The sequence below is a fragment of the Pseudophryne corroboree genome, chromosome 2 (assembly GCF_028390025.1).
Source record: "Pseudophryne corroboree isolate aPseCor3 chromosome 2, aPseCor3.hap2, whole genome shotgun sequence".
Classification (NCBI taxonomy): domain Eukaryota; kingdom Metazoa; phylum Chordata; class Amphibia; order Anura; family Myobatrachidae; genus Pseudophryne; species Pseudophryne corroboree.
The window spans coordinates 198481416-198502678 of record NC_086445.1 but is presented as its reverse complement, the minus strand read 5'-3'; the positions used below and the strand labels follow the sequence as shown (position 1 = coordinate 198502678).

Below are 21263 nucleotides of genomic sequence, written 5' to 3'. Positions count from 1 at the left end.
AGAATGCAGGTGGATAGACATCTATGCTGTGGACCCATCACCAATCTTATTATTTTCTAAATTATTTCAAAAAAGTGCCTGCCTTTTAGGCATTGCTTTACAGAGAATAATTACTCATATCAGTCACTTCTCCAATGGAGCTTTTATTCTATATTTCCTACTACACTTACACGCACTAGGGTTAATTTAATCAGAAGCCAATTTATCTACCTGTATGCAGAGGTGTAGCTAGGCACCATAATGCTCGGAACAAGAGTATGTTTCGGCGCCCCTTCTTCTGTACTGAATTGGGTACATGTTACATTTGAAAATAAATAAATAGTTTAAATCTTAAATTGGTGACAGGGCCAGTACTAGGCCTTGTAGCTCTCAGGGCAAAAGTTTCCTTTGGGTCCCTCTATGATAAAATAGGCACAGTGTGTGACAAAGGTGCAAAACAAAACTATAGCGGTGAGGCTTCATGGGGAGACTTGGTAACATAATAGTCTACCAATTCATATTACACCACACAGTATTGTCTCTTATTCACATTACATGCACAGTAGTGTCTGTTATTCACATTCCACAGTAGCATCCGTTATTACCATTACAGCACAGTAGTGTCCATTATTCACCACACAGTAGAGACGCTTATGCATGTTACACCACACAGTAGAGCCTCTTATACACGTTACACCACAGACGAGCCGTTACTTTAAACACGTTACACCACAGTAGAGCCATTTATATACATGATGCCACAGCAGAGCCTCTTATACAGGTTAAGTCACAGTAGAGCCGCTTATACACGGTATGCTACAGTAGAGCCACGTATACCTGTTACTCTGCAGCTTCTAATGCAGAGAGAGGTGCTGCAGCATCAATGTAGAAAAAGGTGCTGTAGCAGCCGGGGCAGAGAGGGGTGCTGCCCCGGCTGCTACAGAACCTCTGCTGCAGTCGGGGCAGACAGAAATGCTGTAGCAGCCGAGGCAGAAAGAGCTGCTGAAGCAGCTGGGGCAGAAAGAGGAGCTGCAGCAGCCGAGGCAGAACGAGGTGTAGCAGGACAGAAGTAACTCTGCTGCACAGCTACAAGCAGACATTGAGACATTCGTATAAAGAGGGTAGCAGAGCTCCATCATGTACTAGCTGGCAGTGTCTCCTGCTGTCGCCTCTGGCCTGCCCTGTTCCCTACATAGTCTCCAAGTCAGTGTGCACCCCTCTGCTTCTCCTCCTCCTGCTCTGCAGCTGCCTGTATAGCAGCCTGCAGCATAGCGTGCAGGGGCAGTGGCTCATGCAGGGGGGGGGGGGGGTTTCCGAGTACCAGGAACCCCCCCCCCCCCCCGAACAGTTGAATTTTCTATTTTGAGACAGCTGCGTCTCCGTCTCAGCAACAGCCATGACTGCGTTCGCGATCGCCACGGCGGAGCTGCAGCAGCAGAGAGCTATGGAGCTTTCTGCTTACAGAATGTCCCGGGGCCGGGGGAGCTGCTGACTGCTCATGCTCAGCTACAGCAGCTCCCTCCATCCTCTCAAACTGCCGTCTCTCTGCTCCCAGCGCCTGGTGGGTTACATACATATAACGCTGCATATGTAAGTGTGAAGTCTGTATTTATGTGTGTACTGTATCTGTATTTGTATGTTTGTATGTATGTATGTATGTATGTATGTGTGTGCTTGTGTATGTACAGTATGTATGTTTCATGTGTGTTTGCGTATGTACTGTATATACTGTATGAATGTGAGCTATATATGTATATATATATGTATATTTGTATATAGTACATACATAAAATATACAGTAATATATACATATATTTATGTATATGTATATATTATAAGGGCACGGTCGTGCCCTTATATTAAGGCTGAATCGAACAAACGGAATTCTCCCATAGGGAACTTCTGAGATGGGGGCATGGTGTTTGAGGGGCTACACCTCAAAAGTGATTGGACGTACTGAGCTGAAATTTGGCATGGGCGCGTAGAATCGTCACCCGGTGCTGCATGCCAAATTTCAGGGCAAAATAATAAAAAATTAGGAATTGGGAGTAACCTAAAGTCTCAACTGTCAGTTTTTTTCTGTGACTTCCTGGTTGGCTTTTTGACACCGTTTTCCCATATAGTGAATGAGAATTTTTTTGGGAAGGCATAACTCAGGATAGAGGACAAATTAAGACTTGGGGTTTGTTTTATTAGATAGATCTTGTCCCAGTGTAGTGCCTTTTGGGGTTAAGGTTTTTCAGAAAGTTATAGTTTTTTTTTAATTTAGGAAAACATGCCCCATTTTAAAGATAGGGCTTTTCAATTTGTTGCGCCTGCGCAGTGGCCGCCAGCAGGGGGTGTACACAGTGTAGCTTCACTTGGGTGCACTAACATGGCCGACGCCACCAACTTAGCTAAATATATCTGCGTGCAGCAGAGGAATTAGAGAAATGTGTGTCATATTGGAGGGTAGGGGGATGTTTTTTAGCTGTGAAGTGCACTGTGCAGAGATATTATTGTAGGCAGTGCTCACATTAAAGAGTTCGTGTCTGTGCGGTGGTCGAGCGGCTGTTAGTGCATTAGCATAGCCGCACCCACACCCGTGATGTCATCAGGGAGCGGGGAATTTAACAGTGCTTTGCTGTAACAAGATCTTGGACCAGAAATAAGCGGTTTTACAACTGATCGAGCATACTACAGTTTAACACACCACCGACCTCCACAGCTCCTCCATCATTCTTTGTTGCAGGCTGCAGTACATATAAAACCCCCACCCCTAGTGGGTTGTAGCAGCTGCGGGACCCCCACATGATCCTCGCTGCGTCTACCAGGTATGACAGGTCAGGCAGACAGGGAAAAGCTGCAGCCGTGGGATCTCCCGCAACCCACCTTGTGATCCGCTGCGGGCTCCCAGCCATGTCACCCTGATCCTGGTTGCAGAGGTAAGTGGTTGGCAGAAGCGTACCCAGGGTGGTGGTGGGGGGGGCATGTGCTGGGCGCAGTGCAGGTCCATCAGAGGGGGGCGCCGCTGGACAGGGCAATGTAAAAGCGGGTGGAGTGGGGGAGCGGGCGGCCGGCGGTATTCGTGCAGTTTCCGGAGCCAGTGTCACTTGGTGGGCACACAAGATGCAGGAGAGCGCACGGACCAGGGAGATCAGCGAGGAGAAACAGGCGGCGTGAAGCAGGACGGCGGTCTCCGGGCAGGTAAATACAGACTATCCGTCACCCTGGTGCTCTGTCCATACCCGTTACCCCCTCCACCCCGCACTGCCACAGTTCTCACAGACCGCAGGATGCCTCCGGTGCAGCACAGCACCACACTGCAGCCTGCCTAGGCATGCCCCAGCAAGGACACGGATATGGCTTTGAAATTGCAGTTCCCGTCCGCTTTCCCCTGCTCAGATCACTCACCCACAGGGCAGATTGGGCCACCAGGACAGTCCACCTCTGGGTCGGTCCGATCCCCCCTTCTACTGGATTAGTTTAACCTGGCTGGCCCACCCTGTGTGCTGGCCGGTTTACGAACTTCCGCAGTTGGATCCCCGCTAGTGAGCACTTCTGCATGCCGTTAGCCAGAAGCAGCGGCATAGCGTTGGCGCTGCTGCACCCTTACCTCATTATTACCAGCATGCTCGTCCAGACAGCCCAAGCCGTCACCTTGTTAACACCGCCTGGGTCCCTATATACTCCATCCCCTGTCACAGCCACAAGTACCCCAGACAGCATCATAGCCCGGGGTATATATCTATATATCTGTGATGCCTTTTGAACACTGTAGTCAGTGCCACCCTCGGAGATGGAGGATACCCCACTGCCCTCTGGGCTCATCTGCTTCCTGGTGGGGGCTCCGTGGAGAAGGTCTGGGAGATAGGAAAGGTGGGTGCAGGGGTGACTGTAATTTGCCACTAACCTCTGGGGTGACATTCCATGTGCCTTCTTTCTGTTTTCTCTCTCTACAATTTGCTTCATAAGTGCCTCATATCTCTTCCTAGTGCCCCTCTCCTCTCTTCATAATGCCTCATATAAGTTCCTCACACTGCTTCCTATTGCCTCTCTCTTCATACAGTGCCCCTCTCTTCTCTTCATATAGTGCCCCTCTCCTCCGCTTTTTATTAGAGATGAGCGGGTTCGGCTCCTCTGAATCCGAACCCGCACGAACTTCATGTTTTTTTTCACGGGTCCGAGCGACTCGGATCTTCCCGCCTTGCTCGGTTAACCCGAGCGCGCCCGAACGTCATCATGACGCTGTCGGATTCTCGCGAGACTCGGATTCTATATAAGGAGCCGCGCGTCGCCGCCATTTTCACACGTGCATTGAGATTGATAGGGAGAGGACGTGGCTGGCGTCCTCTCCATTTAGATTAGGAGAGAGAGAGAGAGATTGACCTGAGGCTGATACTGTAGAAGAGAGTGCAGAGTTTAGTGACTGACCACAGTGACCACCAGCAGTGCAGTTGTTTTATTTAATATATCCGTTCTCTGCCTGAAAAAAACGGTACACACAGTGACTCAGTCACATACCATATCTGTGTGCACTGCTCAGCCCAGTGTGCTGCATGCCTGCATCATCTATGTATATATTATATATCTGACTGTGCTCAGCTCACACAGCTTATAATTGTGGGGGAGACTGGGGAGCACTGCAGTGCCAGTTATAGGTTATAGCAGGAGCCAGGAGTACAAGACAGTCACATACCATATCTGTGTGCACTGCTCAGCCCAGTGTGCTGCATCATCTATGTATATATTATATATCTGACTGTGCTCAGCTCACACAGCTTATAATTGTGGGGGAGACTGGGGAGCACTGCAGTGCCAGTTATAGGTTATAGCAGGAGCCAGGAGTACATATTATATTAAAATTAAACAGTGCACACTTTTGCTGCAGGAGTGCCACTGCCAGTGTGACTGACCAGTGACCTGACCACACTGACCACCAGTATAGTTAGTAGTATACTATATTGTGATTGCCTGAAAAAGTTAAACACTCGTCGTGTGACTTCACTTGTGTGGTGTTTTTTTTTTTATTCTATAAAAAACTCATTCTGCTGACAGACAGTGTCCAGCAGGTCCGTCATTATATAATATATATACCTGTCCGGCTGCAGCAGTGATATATATATATTTTTTATATCATTATTTATCATCCAGTCGCAGCAGACACAGTACGGTAGTTCACGGCTGTAGCTACCTCTGTGTCGGCACTCGGCAGTCCATCCATAATTGTATACCACCTACCCGTGGTTTTTTTTTCTTTCTTCTTTATACATACATACTACTACATCTCTTTATCAACCAGTCTATATTAGCAGCAGACACAGTACAGTACGGTAGTTCACGGCTGTGGCTACCTCTGTGTCGGCACTCGGCAGTCCGTCCATAAATGTATACCACCTAACCGTGGTTTTTTTTTCTTTCTTCTTTATACATACATACTACGACATCTCTTTATCAACCAGTCTATATTAGCAGCAGACACAGTACAGTACGGTAGTTCACGGCTGTGGCTACCTCTGTGTCGGCACTCGGCAGTCCGTCCATAATTGTATACCACCTAACCGTGGTTTTTTTTTCTTTCTTCTTCATACATACATACTACGACATCTCTTTATCAACCAGTCTATATTAGCAGCAGACACAGTACAGTACGGTAGTTCACGGCTGTGGCTACCTCTGTGTCGGCACTCGGCAGTCCGTCCATAATTATATACCACCTAACCGTGGTTTTTTTTTCTTTCTTCTTTATACATACATACTACGACATCTCTTTATCAACCAGTCTATATTAGCAGCAGACACAGTACAGTACGGTAGTTCACGGCTGTGGCTACCTCTGTGTCGGCACTCGGCAGTCCGTCCATAATTGTATACCACCTAACCGTGGTTTTTTTTTCTTTCTTCTTTATACATACATACTACGACATCTCTTTATCAACCAGTCTATATTAGCAGCAGACACAGTACAGTACGGTAGTTCATGGCTGTGGCTACCTCTGTGTCGGCACTCGGCAGTCCGTCCATAATTGTATACCACCTAACCGTGGTTTTTTTTTCTTTCTTCTTCATACATACATACTACGACATCTCTTTATCAACCAGTCTATATTAGCAGCAGACACAGTACAGTACGGTAGTTCACGGCTGTGGCTACCTCTGTGTCGGCACTCGGCAGTCCGTCCATAATTGTATACCACCTACCCGTGGTTTTTTTTTCTTTCTTCTTTATACATACATACTACTACATCTCTTTATCAACCAGTCTATATTAGCAGCAGACACAGTACAGTACGGTAGTTCACGGCTGTGGCTACCTCTGTGTCGGCACTCGGCAGTCCGTCCATAATTGTATACCACCTACCCGTGGTTTTTTTTTCTTTCTTCTTCATACATACATACTACGACATCTCTTTATCAACCAGTCTATATTAGCAGCAGACACAGTACAGTACGGTAGTTCACGGCTGTGGCTACCTCTGTGTCGGCACTCGGCAGTCCGTCCATAATTGTATACCACCTAACCGTGGTTTTTTTTTCTTTCTTCTTCATACATACATACTACGACATCTCTTTATCAACCAGTCTATATTAGCAGCAGACACAGTACGGTAGTTCACGGCTGTAGCTACCTCTGTGTCGGCACTCGGCAGTCCGTCCATAATTGTATACTAGTATCCATCCATCACCATTGTTTACCTGAGGTGCCTTTTAGTTGTGCCTATTAAAATATGGAGAACAAAAATGTTGAGGTTCCAAAATTAGGGAAAGATCAAGATCCACTTCCACCTCGTGCTGAAGCTGCTGCCACTAGTCATGGCCGAGACGATGAAATGCCAGCAACGTCGTCTGCCAAGGCCGATGCCCAATTTCATAGTACAGAGCATGTCAAATCCAAAACACCAAATATCAGTAAAAAAAGGACTCCAAAACCTAAAATAAAATTGTCGGAGGAGAAGCGTAAACTTGCCAATATGCCATTTACCACACGGAGTGGCAAGGAACGGCTGAGGCCCTGGCCTATGTTCATGGCTAGTGGTTCAGCTTCACATGAGGATGGAGGCACTCAGCCTCTCGCTAGAAAAATGAAAAGACTCAAGCTGGCAAAAGCAGTAGCACCGCAAAGAACTGTGCGTTCTTCGAAATCCCAAATCCACAAGGAGAGTCCAATTGTGTCGGTTGCGATGCCTGACCTTCCCAACACTGGACGTGAAGAGCATGTGCCTTCCACCATTTGCACGCCCCCTGCAAGTGCTGGAAGGAGCACCCGCAGTCCAGTTCCTGATAGTCAGATTGAAGATGTCAGTGTTGAAGTACACCAGGATGAGGAGGATATGGGTGTTGCTGGCGCTGGGGAGGAAATTGACCAGGAGGATTCTGATGGTGAGGTGGTTTGTTTAAGTCAGGCACCCGGGGAGACACCTGTTGTCCGTGGGAGGAATATGGCCGTTGACATGCCTGGTGAAAATACCAAAAAAATCAGCTCTTCGGTGTGGAACTATTTCAACAGAAATGCGGACAACAGGTGTCAAGCCGTGTGTTCCCTTTGTCAAGCTGTAATAAGTAGGGGTAAGGACGTTAACCACCTCGGAACATCCTCCCTTATACGTCACCTGCAGCGCATTCATAATAAGTCAGTGACAAGTTCAAAAACTTTGGGTGACAGCGGAAGCAGTCCACTGACCAGTAAATCCCTTCCTCTTGTAACCAAGCTCACGCAAACCACCCCACCAACTCCCTCAGTGTCAATTTCCTCCTTCCCCAGGAATGCCAATAGTCCTGCAGGCAATGTCACTGGCAATTCTGACGAGTCCTCTCCTGCCTGGGATTCCTCCGATGCATCCTTGCGTGTAACGCCTACTGCTGTTGGCGCTGCTGTTGTTGCTGCTGGGAGTCGATGGTCATCCCAGAGGGGAAGTCGTAAGCCCACTTGTACTACTTCCAGTAAGCAATTGACTGTTCAACAGTCCTTTGCGAGGAAGATGAAATATCACAGCAGTCATCCTGCTGCAAAGCGGATAACTGAGGCCTTGACAACTATGTTGGTGTTAGACGTGCGTCCGGTATCCGCCGTTAGTTCACAGGGAACTAGACAATTTATTGAGGCAGTGTGCCCCCGTTACCAAATACCATCTAGGTTCCACTTCTCTAGGCAGGCGATACCGAGAATGTACACGGACGTCAGAAAAAGACTCACCAGTGTCCTAAAAAATGCAGTTGTACCCAATGTCCACTTAACCACGGACATGTGGACAAGTGGAGCAGGGCAGGGTCAGGACTATATGACTGTGACAGCCCACTGGGTAGATGTATGGACTCCCGCCGCAAGAACAGCAGCGGCGGCACCAGTAGCAGCATCTCGCAAACGCCAACTCTTTCCTAGGCAGGCTACGCTTTGTATCACCGGTTTCCAGAATACGCACACAGCTGAAAACCTCTTACGGCAACTGAGGAAGATCATCGCGGAATGGCTTACCCCAATTGGACTCTCCTGTGGATTTGTGGCATCGGACAACGCCAGCAATATTGTGTGTGCATTAAATATGGGCAAATTCCAGCACGTCCCATGTTTTGCACATACCTTGAATTTGGTGGTGCAGAATTATTTAAAAAACGACAGGGGCGTGCAAGAGATGCTGTCGGTGGCCAGAAAAATTGCGGGACACTTTCGGCGTACAGGCACCACGTACAGAAGACTGGAGCACCACCAAAAACTACTGAACCTGCCCTGCCATCATCTGAAGCAAGAAGTGGTAACGAGGTGGAATTCAACCCTCTATATGCTTCAGAGGTTGGAGGAGCAGCAAAAGGCCATTCAAGCCTATACAATTGAGCACGATATAGGAGGTGGAATGCACCTGTCTCAAGCGCAGTGGAGAATGATTTCAACGTTGTGCAAGGTTCTGATGCCCTTTGAACTTGCCACACGTGAAGTCAGTTCAGACACTGCCAGCCTGAGTCAGGTCATTCCCCTCATCAGGCTTTTGCAGAAGAAGCTGGAGACATTGAAGGAGGAGCTAACACGGAGCGATTCCGCTAGGCATGTGGGACTTGTGGATGGAGCCCTTAATTCGCTTAACAAGGATTCACGGGTGGTCAATCTGTTGAAATCAGAGCACTACATTTTGGCCACCGTGCTCGATCCTAGATTTAAAGCCTACCTTGGATCTCTCTTTCCGGCAGACACAAGTCTGCTGGGGTTGAAAGACCTGCTGGTGAGAAAATTGTCAAGTCAAGCGGAACGCGACCTGTCAACATCTCCTCCTTCACATTCTCCCGCAACTGGGGGTGCGAGGAAAAGGCTCAGAATTCCGAGCCCACCCGCTGGCGGTGATGCAGGGCAGTCTGGAGCGACTGCTGATGCTGACATCTGGTCCGGACTGAAGGACCTGACAACGATTACGGACATGTCGTCTACTGTCACTGCATATGATTCTCTCACCATTGAAAGAATGGTGGAGGATTATATGAGTGACCGCATCCAAGTAGGCACGTCACACAGTCCATACTTATACTGGCAGGAAAAAGAGGCAATTTGGAGGCCATTGCACAAACTGGCTTTATTCTACCTAAGTTGCCCTCCCACAAGTGTGTACTCCGAAAGAGTGTTTAGTGCCGCCGCTCACCTTGTCAGCAATCGGCGTACGAGGTTACATCCAGAAAATGTGGAGAAGATGATGTTCATTAAAATGAATTATAATCAATTCCTCCGCGGAGACATTGACCAGCAGCAATTGCCTCCACAAAGTACACAGGGAGCTGAGATGGTGGATTCCAGTGGGGACGAATTGATAATCTGTGAGGAGGGGGATGTACACGGTGATATATCGGAGGGTGATGATGAGGTGGACATCTTGCCTCTGTAGAGCCAGTTTGTGCAAGGAGAGATTAATTGCTTCTTTTTTGGGGGGGGGTCCAAACCAACCCGTCATATCAGTCACAGTCGTGTGGCAGACCCTGTCACTGAAATGATGGGTTGGTTAAAGTGTGCATGTCCTGTTTTGTTTATACAACATAAGGGTGGGTGGGAGGGCCCAAGGACAATTCCATCTTGCACCTCTTTTTTCTTTTATTTTTCTTTGCGTCATGTGCTGTTTGGGGAGGGTTTTTTGGAAGGGACATCCTGCGTGACACTGCAGTGCCACTCCTAAATGGGCCCGGTGTTTGTGTCGGCCACTAGGGTCGCTAATCTTACTCACACAGTCAGCTACCTCATTGCGCCTCTTTTTTTCTTTGCGTCATGTGCTGATTGGGGAGGGTTTTTTGGAAGGGACATCCTGCGTGACACTGCAGTGCCACTCCTAAATGGGCCCGGTGTTTGTGTCGGCCACTAGGGTCGCTAATCTTACTCACACAGTCAGCTACCTCATTGCGCCTCTTTTTTTCTTTGCGTCATGTGCTGATTGGGGAGGGTTTTTTGGAAGGGACATCCTGCGTGACACTGCAGTGCCACTCCTAAATGGGCCCGGTGTTTGTGTCGGCCACTAGGGTCGCTAATCTTACTCACACAGTCAGCTACCTCATTGCGCCTCTTTTTTTCTTTGCGTCATGTGCTGATTGGGGAGGGTTTTTTGGAAGGGACATCCTGCGTGACACTGCAGTGCCACTCCTAAATGGGCCCGGTGTTTGTGTCGGCCACTAGGGTCGCTAATCTTACTCACACAGTCAGCTACCTCATTGCGCCTCTTTTTTTCTTTGCGTCATGTGCTGATTGGGGAGGGTTTTTTGGAAGGGACATCCTGCGTGACACTGCAGTGCCACTCCTAAATGGGCCCGGTGTTTGTGTCGGCCACTAGGGTCGCTAATCTTACTCACACAGTCAGCTACCTCATTGCGCCTCTTTTTTTCTTTGCGTCATGTGCTGATTGGGGAGGGTTTTTTGGAAGGGACATCCTGCGTGACACTGCAGTGCCACTCCTAAATGGGCCCGGTGTTTGTGTCGGCCACTAGGGTCGCTTATCTTACTCACACAGTCAGCTACCTCATTGCGCCTCTTTTTTTCTTTGCGTCATGTGCTGATTGGGGAGGGTTTTTTGGAAGGGACATCCTGCGTGACACTGCAGTGCCACTCCTAGATGGGCCAGGTGTTTGTGTCGGCCACTAGTGTCGCTTAGCTTAGTCATCCAGCGACCTTGGTGCAAATTTTAGGACTAAAAATAATATTGTGAGGTGTGAGGTATTCAGAATAGACTGAAAATGAGTGGAAATTATGGTTTTTGAGGTTAATAATAATATGGGATCAAAATGACCCCCAAATTCTATGATTTAAGCTGTTTTTTAGTGTCTTTTTAAAAAAACACCCGAATCCAAAACACACCCGAATCCGACAAAAAAAAAATTCGGTGAGGTTTTGCCAAAACGCGGTCGAACCCAAAACACGGCCGCGGAACCGAACCCAAAACCAAAACACAAAACCCGAAAAATTTCAGGCGCTCATCTCTACTTTTTATATTGTGCCCCTCTCCTGCTCTCTTCATATAGTGCCCCTCTTTTCACTTCATAGTACCTTCCATCAGTATGCGGCAGGTTGTGTTTAATTACCGAGCAGCACATAGTGACACCATATATTGGAGTCAAACAACGGTTTGATCATATTAACACAGATGACAGGCGTGGATGGAAACAGTGGGGACCTGACTGGAGACACGCTGGAGAGCCCACGGGAGCAACAGGAGGGAGAGGACCATAGCGGACAGCAAGTCAGAACCAACGTGGCAGGCCGCAGGACATCAGGCCCGAGGCAGGTAAATACATACTACCCCTCTTCCCTGGCGCTCTGTTTATACCCAATGCCCACTCAAACCCCCTCCCCAATACCAAGACCCAGTGGGCCTTTTCCTCACCGCAAACCTCCACCGCCCAGGTCCAGTCACTAGACTCGCCCATCATCTTCCGCAAAATGTGCTCCGGCAACACCAGCCCCATTCAGAGGCAGTACAATAGCAGCAATCTGCCCTCATCCTTGCAGCACCAGGTGGCCTTTCTCCACTGCCAGACAGCACCCAGCCCCATCCGGCCCACCAACATTTGCAGGGTCTGAGGTAATCTGACCTCTTCACGTGGCCTCCGACCCCCCGCACACAGCCACCAGGAGGAAACTGACCATGGAGAGCTGTTCACCAAGCAACATCTCGCCAACTGAGAGCACAGCATCACCATCATATGGGCCACAGCCAGCAGCAACGTCCCACGGAGCAGCCCGGGGCTGATGGACAGAGGCTACCCGCGCTCTAGCTCGACCACCCTCAGCCCACTGGTGAGGCTGAAGTGTGCCAGGGAGGCCCCAAAACACACCGTTCTGAAGGAGGTGACTACCACCAATCGGGGCAGCACAGACGATGAATGTAGACTGGGACAGCGGCAACCAGACGGGAAAGCCACCGGGAGCTCACGAGCCGATCAGGAGTGATCAGATCACGGGGAGCAGCGATGTGGAGCTGTGTTGCAGGGTAATGGACCCGGGGCAAGAAAATTACATACTGCGCATCCTCCAGCGCCCCGCACTCTGCTTTCCGTGATGCACCCCCCCAACCGGCACTCATTACCGAAATGCAGTAGGCCGCCCCGTCCGCCTCCTTAGGCCATCGTCAGCCTCCCCCCTTCCCATTAGTAACTATAAACCACTCATGGCGGAGCCCCTCGCCCAATCTCAGCCAGCAGAACTCCCCCAGCGGTGTCCCACACAGCAAATAGGGCAGCAAGCCACCTACCCCCAGGCCGGGCTTCCCAGCACCACTTACCAGCAACTTACAACCCCCCCCCCCCCTCTTGGATAGGCCAGACTGCTAGCGCTGCTAGGCCCTGGGCCACATCATCAGGGGCTTGAACTTCTGGCACTGCAGCCAGACTCCGGGACCCCATCCTCCTCCTCCACCTGTTCACCAAGCAGCGAGATCCCCCTGATCCCCCCTCGCACCCCCCGGTCTGCTCTCCCAGTTCTCTGCCTCCCCTCTCTATGCTCCAGGCACAACACAGAACAGCCCCAGGCAGCTCACCATCAACCGGTGCTACATCCAGACTGCATGGCTCCTGGTCTGCCATGCAGTCTGGATGTAGTTCTGTGACAGAAGGTGAAAGTGTAAAAATAGAAGCCGCTGCCCTCTCCCCATTCTGAGCCACCTTCTCACTTGCTCTCTCAAATGCTATGCTTTCCCTGTCCTGCACCCCCTCTCTTTCCTTCCCCCAGCTTTGCTCTCCCCATCCTGCGCTCACCGTCTGCTCACGTCACCTCGTTCTACACCCCCCTTGCTCTCTCTTCTCACCCGCTGTTCCTCTGATCTCTCCCTCCCAACGGTCTGCCCTCCACCATTCTGCGGCCCCGGCCCCCACCTGACAATGGCCATGCAGCTGCGGATCCTGTGCCACAAGGACCTGTAAGAAGAGGATCAGCGGGAGCCACTGAATTGGTGATGTAGCTGCGCTTACTGGGGAACAGCTGTAAGAACATGCTGCGGGAGTACTACATGTGCCACCCCAACATCCCCAGGGGGGCAAGCTGGTGGTGTGAGGCTTCCCGATAATAACCCAGACTATGTAGCTGCAGCACCGTCCTGTAATCCATCTGTGTCTTCATGGTAATGATCCTCTGTGGACAAAGCAATGGGAAAAGTGAGTATGGTGTGTGTGTGTGTGTGTGTGTGTGTGTGTGTGTGTGTGTGTGTGTGTGTGTGTGTGTGTGATGGTGGTATGCACTCTGTGTGTGTGATGGTGGTATGCACGCTGTGTGTGTGATGGTGGTATGCACGCTGTGTGTGTGTGATGGTGGTATGCACGCTGTGTGTGTGTGTGTGTGATTGTGGTATGCACGGTGTGTGTGTGTGTGTGTGTGTTGGTGGTATGCACGCTGTGTGTGTGTGTGTGTATGTGTGTGATGGTGGTATGCACGGTGTGTGTGTGTGTGTGTGTGTGTGTGTGTGTGTGTGTGTGATGGTGGAATGCACGCTGTGTGTGTGTGTGTGTGTGTGTGATGGTGGAATGCACGCTGTGTGTGTGTGTGATGGTGGAATGCACGCTGTGTGTGTGCGATGGTGGTATGCTCACTGTGTGTGTAATGGTGGTATGCACGCTGTGGGTGTGTGATGGTGGAATGCATGCTGTGTGTGTGTGTGATGGTGGTATGCACGCCGTGGGGTATATTTACTAACATTCGTAATTCTCCCGATTTGGTGGGAGAATAATCACGAATGACATCGAAAGTGTAAAACTGCAACTTTTTGAATTTATTACGACTAATTTACTAAGCTGTCGTATTTTGCATTTTCGTGTTTTTCGATGTCGATGTCATTCGTGATTTTCTGGTGTGTAATGCGGCCGATTTGGTAGTTTTGCGGCCGTGTTTTCATGTTTTTTTACGAATGCGTCACATGTTTGTTACGGCAGTGTTTGTCCGTGCACGGCCGCGTTTTTTTCCTAAGTTTCGTTTTTGTCACTCGTCCGTGATTGGTTGTATTCGTAATGGAGGAGTGTCTGTGCACATTACTATAAAAACGCCCCAAACACACCGCACCTCGTGGGTTTAGCTAGTGGAGAGGAGAGAGGAAGGTGTATTTGGAGTTGGTGAGTTTGGTGGATTTTTTGGTGGTTTTTGTGAGGAGTTTAGCGATTGTTGAGTGCTGTACTGTGTGTGTAAGTAGTCTTGTCATACTTGTTGTGTTGTTTTTTCAAAGTTTGTAAATTTTTTTGTCCTTGTTTTTTTTTTAAAGTCTATTGTCATTGTTTGTGAGTGAGTGAGTGTGTGTGTGTGTGTGTGTGTGTGTGTGTGTGTGTGTGTGTGTGTTGGCTGTGTGGTGTGTAGCGGTAGTGGAGGAGTGTGTTTTCTGTTTGTTTTTTTCTGTGTTGTGTAGTTTGTCCTGGTTATGTCTGACTCAGAGGTCAGTGTGGTGGAGGAGGTTAGTGAGAGGGAGGAGGTCAGTGTGGTGGAGGAGGTTAGTGAGAGGGAGGAGGTGAGTGAGGTGGAGGGGGGTAGTGAGAGGGAGGAGGTTAGTGAGGAGGAGGAGGGGGTGCCTGTTGCTGCGTCCTCCAGTGATAGCGATGGTGCTGTGGCTCCGCAGCCACGCACCACTACCAAGACTGGGCGCAATGTAAAGTTCAGCTATGCTGAAAACATGGCGTTGGTGCGGGAGCTGATGAGGCATCATCGCCAATTGTTTGGGCAGGATGCTGCCAAGGTGTCCTCCCGCAGGAAGTCTGTCCTGTGGGGGAAAGTTATCCAGGCAGTTAATAGTGAGGGTGTGGTGAGGCGGACTGAGGACATGTGTCGCAAAAGGTTTTACGACATCAAGCGCCGTGTCAAGGCCAAGATGGCCAAGGAGGAGCCTGTGATTGGGAGGAGCCTGTGCGGGCACTGATTCCTGCAGAAGTGGTGTCTGCAACTCATGTCCGGGATTCGGACCGTCCAAGGCAGGATGGTGAGTTTTTTATTTATATTAGAATTTTAAACATTCCAAACTGATCATGCTGCAAAATTTAAATGTTTTTTTAAGTATGCATACATTGTGTTGGTCATGTTGTTCAGGCCTGTGCACCCTTAAGCTGTAATTGTGTTTTTAAACTACATTTCCCATCATGCCTTGGCTGTGTTTTTAGATTAGTGAATGTTAAATAAGGTGCAGTGCATGCTGGTATGTGTAGTTCCAATACTTAATCTGAGATATTGCTTGTCCATAGCTGTTGTATCTAATTGCATATTTATTTAATTTGTTCGTGTGTTTTGAATTCTTTTGCATATCTATTTTTTAAACTGATGTTTGGGTCAATTAGCAATTAATCAATCTCTGCAATATATTGCACACAATTCATCAATGTTTCTGGATTATTTAGTGCAACACCATGTTCATTTGTAAATACACACCAAATTAAGTAATCCAGATTAGCTTAAGCAGAAATTAGTTTACTTTACATTACGTACAAAATGGTTACAGTACACTAAGGTTTTGCAGTTAACAATGTGTTTTCCAAGTATGGTCATAATGTTTGTTTAATTTTTTCAACAGTACGCCAGACCAGCGCTCCAGACAGGCCACTGCCAACTGATGTGGGTGCTGGGTTTGCAGGTAAGAATTCACTGTAGTCACATATTCTGCAAACACATAGAAGTACAAAATATTAATGTTTATCTATTCACATAGGTTCTTCTTCTGCAAGCCGCCCTCTAAGGCGCCCATCACAGGGCTCGGGTAACTTACCGAGGAGGCCAAGTAAGACGCGCCGTGTGGATTTGGATTCAGCGGATCCATCTTCCCCACCCAGGCGGCGCATCTCTGCAGTCTTGTCCCAGCCACCACAGGCACTATTGGCTAGTCCCCAAAGTGATGAGCCCCGATCACCTCAGTTATCTGGTGAGTAAAAACATACACTAAACACATTCAAAAATTTAGACACAGTACATTTACTATGATGTGATTTGTAGTTGAGATGACATGTTTGGCATGACAACCAATCTGATTTAACGAATAAACTTCTTGAAGGTGCAAATGCAAAAATTAACAAAGTCTAATTGTTTGCTATGGCCAACATCACATTTAAAAATGACCACCCATCTTACTAAATTTAGTCCACACACGTGCACAGAAAAAGAAGAGCAACTTACTCACCTAACTACCTCCCCACCACAGCATTATAGTGTTCACACACCTCCCCTGTCCTGGATGTAGACTGCTTACTTGATCCGCTCCTCTGGACCATCCAGGTGAGCAGTCTATATCCTGGACAGGGGAGGTGAGAGAACACTATAATGCTGTGGAGGGGAGGTAGTTAGGTGTGGAACCCACCAGTCAGTCTATGTGCACGCCTGTGATGGGACATATGTTTTTATAAACAAAAGATTACTCGTTTAGAAATACACAACTCAAATATAAAAATGTCCGGAGTATTATTAAGTTTGAAATGTTTAGGACTACAAAATATATTAAATGTAAACTAAACAGTGCATGTTGGCCACCCCATACAGAACCAACCTTCATGGCCGACGTGGACCAGCAGGAACCAGACCAACAGGCCACCTATACACTGCAACTAACACCAGTTGTTGAGAGAGACCCAGGCAACCCAGCCGCAGGATATCCCCCAACCCTCCATTAGTCCCCAACTGCTCCAAGCTCCACCCCAGCAACAAATGTCCGCGGACTTTTGGTCCAGTTTGGCAACCCAACAGAGCCAAAACACTGCCTGCCTGAACGCCCACACCCAACACCTTGCCAGTCTCCCCAATCATCTTCCGCGCATTAGCAGGAACTCGGGCAGACTGATTGTCCAGGTAGGCAGAATTGCCACTTCTATGGAACAAATCCGGACCGACAACACTCAAATGCTGGCTAATTTAACGCGCATAATTGATGAGCAACAGCGCCAGCAGCAAGCACTCATCCAACTGGTCCAACACAATCAGGTGGTAAATGAGTCATTGTCGAGGATTGTGGCCAGCCACACTGCAAGTAACAACCAACTGAATGCCAGCATCCACAATTTAAGCCAAAGCATCACTTTGATGGCAGCACAACAAGTGACCTCCAGCTCAGGAACCACGACCCCTAGCCAAACCCCAGTAACCTCCCCTGTTCGTAGATCCTCCCGAGCACGTGCCAGCGACCCAGCACAAAGCACGGCACCCAGCACACACAAGAAAAAAAAATAACACCAAAATATATTTTTACTAACACAATAAAACTTTGATTATTCAAATCACACAACTTCCGGTGTCTGTGTCAAACATTGTAGAACACGCTATGTGTGTATTATTTACTGGGGTAATGAATGACAATGTATTTTGAACAATCACTAACTAAAATGTACAGACCACTATAAAGAACAAACACTAAGTAAGAAAATAAGAATTTACTTACCGATAATTCTATTTCTCGGAGTCCGTAGTGGATGCTGGGGTTCCTGAAAGGACCATGGGGAATAGCGGCTCCGCAGGAGACAGGGCACAAAAAGTAAAGCTTTATGATCAGGTGGTGTGTACTGGCTCCTCCCCCTATGACCCTCCTCCAAGCCTCAGTTAGGATACTGTGCCCGGGCGAGCGTACACAATAAGGAATGATTTATGAATCCCGGGTAAGACTCATACCAGCCACACCAATCACACTGTACAACCTGTGATCTGAACCCAGTTAACAGTATGAGAACAGAGGAGCCTCTGAAAAGATGGCTCACAACAATAATAACCCGTTTTAGTTAACAATAACTATGTACAAGTATTGCAGATAATCCGCACTTGGGATGGGCGCCCAGCATCCACTACGGACTCCGAGAAATAGAATTATCGGTAAGTAAATTCTTATTTTCTCTATCGTCCTAGTGGATGCTGGGGTTCCTGAAAGGACCATGGGGATTATACCAAAGCTCCCAAACGGGCGGGAGAGTGCGGATGACTCTGCAGCACCGAATGAGAGAACTCCAGGTCCTCCTTAGCCAGGGTATCAAATTTGTAGGATTTTACAAACGTGTTCTCCCCTGACCACGTAGCCGCTCGGCAAAGTTGTAAAGCCGAGACCCCTCGGGCAGCCGCCCAAGATGAGCCCACCTTCCTTGTGGAATGGGCATTTACATATTTTTGGCTGTGGCAAGCCTGCCACAGAATGTGCAAGCTGAATTGTACTACAAATCCAACGAGCAATAGTCTGCTTAGAAGCAGGGGCACCCAGCTTGTTGGGTGCATACAGGATAAAACAGCAAGTCAGATTTCCTGACTCCAGCCGACCTGGAAAACTATATTTTCAGGGCCCTGACAACATCCAGCAACTTGGAGTCCTCCAAGTCCCTAGTAGCCGCAGGTACCACAATAAGCTGGTTCAGGTGAAACGCTGACACCACCTTAGAGATAAACTGGGGACGAGTCCGCAGCTTTGCTCTGTCCGAATGGACAATCAGATATGGCTTTGTGAGACAAAGCCGCCAATTTTGACACTCGCCTGGCCGAGGCCAGGACCAACCGCATGTTCACTTTTCATGTGAGATATATCAAATCCACAGATTTGAGTGGTTTAAACCAATGTGATTTTTGGAATCCCCAAAACTACGTTGAGATCCCCCAGTGCCACTGGAGACATCAAAAGGGGTTGTATATGCAGTACTCCCTTGACAAACTTCTGGACTTCAGGAACTGAAGCCAATTCTTTCTGGAAGAAAATCGACAGGCCGAAATTTGAACCTTAATGGACCCCAATTTGAGGCCCATAGACACTCCTGTTTGCAGGAAATATAGGAATTAACCTAGTTGAAATTCTTCCGTGGAGCCTTCCTGGCCTCACACCATGGAACATATTTTCACCTAAACTGTGATAATGTTGTGCGGTCACCTCCTTCCTGGCTCTGACCAGGGTAGGGATGACCTCTTCCGGAATGCCTTTTTCCCTTAGGCTCCGGCGTTCACCCGCCCCTGCGTCAACGCAGCTGCGGTAAGTCTTGGAACAGACATGATTCTTGCTGAATCAAGACCCTTCTTATCTCTTGAAGTTCCGGTTACCAAGTCTTTCTTGGCCAAACCGGAGCCACGAGTATAATTCTTACTCCTCTCCTTCCTATAATTCTCAATACCCTGGGTATGAGAGGCAGAGGAGGGAACACATACCCGACTGGTACACCCACGGTGTTACCAGAGCGACCCAGCTATTGCCTGAGGGTCTCTTGACCTGGCGCTTCAGGTGGGACGCCATCTTATGACCACCTTTGGTCTTTCCCAACGGTTTACAATCATGTGGAAACTTCCAGATGAAGTTCCCACTTTTCCGAGTGGAATTCATTCCTGCTGAGGAAATTCAGTTTTCCACTCCCGGAATGAACACTGCTGACAGTGTTATCACATGATTTTTCGCTCAGCGAAAAGTTCTTGCTGTCATTGCCCTCCTGCTTCTTGTGCCGCCCCGTCTGTTTACGTGGGCGACTGCCATGATGATGTCCGACCAGATCAGCACCGACTGACTTTGAAGCAGAGGTCTTCCTAGGCTCAGAGCATTGTAAATTGCTCTTAGCTCCAGTATATTCATGTGGAGAAAAATCTCCAGACTTGACCACACTCCTTGGAAATTTCTTCCCTGTGTGACTGCTTCCCAGCCTCTCAGGCTGGCATCCGTGGTCACCAGAACACAGTCCTGAATGCTGAATGTGCTGTCCTCTAGAAGATGAGCACTCTGCAGCCCCCACATAAGAGACACCCTTGTCCTTGGAGACAGGATTATCTGCTGATGCATCTGAAGATGCGATCCGGACCATTCGTTTGCGTGAGATGTGCCGAATGGAATTGCTTCGTAAGAAGCCACCATTTTTCCCAAGACTCCTGTGCATTGATGCACTGATACTTGGCCTGGTTTTAGGAGGTTTCAGACTAGTTCGGATAGCTCCTTGGCTTTCTCCTCCAGGAGAAACACCTTTTTCTGGACTATGCCCAGAATCATTCCTAGGAACAGCAGACGTATCGTCGGAAAAACGCTGCGATTTTTGGAATATTAGAATCCACTCGTGCTGTCGTAGAACTACTTTAGATAGTGCTATTCCGACCTCCAACTGTTCTCTGGACCTTTCCCTTTTCAGGATATCGTCCAAGTAAGGGATAATTAAGATGCCCTTTTCTTTGAAGAGAATCATCTTTTCGGCCATTACCTTGGTAAAGGCCCGGGGTGCCGTGGATAATTCAACGGCAGCGTCAGAAACTGATATTGACAGTTCTGTACCACGAACCATAGGTACCCTTGTTGAGAAGGGCAAATTTGGACATGGAGGTAATCCTTGATGTCCAGGGACACCATATAGTCCCCTTTTTTCCGGTTCGCTATCACTGTTCTGAGTGACTCCATCTTGATTTGAACCTTTGTATGTAAGTGTTCAAAGATTTCAGATTTAGAATATGTCTCACCAAGCCGTCTGGCTTCAGTAACACAATATAGTGTGGAAGACTAATACCCTTTTCCTTGATTGTAGAAGGGGTACTTTGATTATCACCTGCTGGAAATACAGCTTGTGAATTTTTTCCAATACTGCCTCCCTGTCGGAGGGAGCCTTTGGTAAAGCAGACTTCAGGAACCTGCGAGGAAAAGATGTCTCGAATCTCCAAACTGTACCCCTGGGATAATACTTTGTACGATCTAGGGGTCAACTTGCGAGTGATCCCACTGCACGCTGAGACTCTTGAGACGACCCCCCACCTCACCTGAGTCAGCTTGCACGGCCCCAGCGTCCTGCTGAGGACTTGGCAGACTCGGTGGAGGGCTTCTGTTCCTGGAAAGGGGCTGCCTTCTGCAGTCTACTTCCCTTTCCTCTATGTCTGGGCAGATATGACTGGCCTTTTGCCCGCATGCCCTTATGGGAACGGA

At 48.5% G+C, this 21263-nt stretch overlaps 2 long non-coding RNA genes across 2 annotated transcripts in view; one reads left to right on the top strand and one right to left on the bottom strand.

The window, feature by feature from the left end:
• Window positions 1-21263, bottom strand: part of LOC135008626 (uncharacterized) — a 179746-nt gene that overhangs the window by 80837 nt on the left and 77646 nt on the right. The window lies entirely within an intron of this gene.
• Window positions 14974-17579, top strand: LOC135050642 (uncharacterized). Its single transcript, XR_010241715.1, has 4 exons — window positions 14974-15362; window positions 15948-16007; window positions 16083-16292; window positions 16904-17579. It is a non-coding gene; the product is annotated as an uncharacterized LOC135050642 (long non-coding RNA).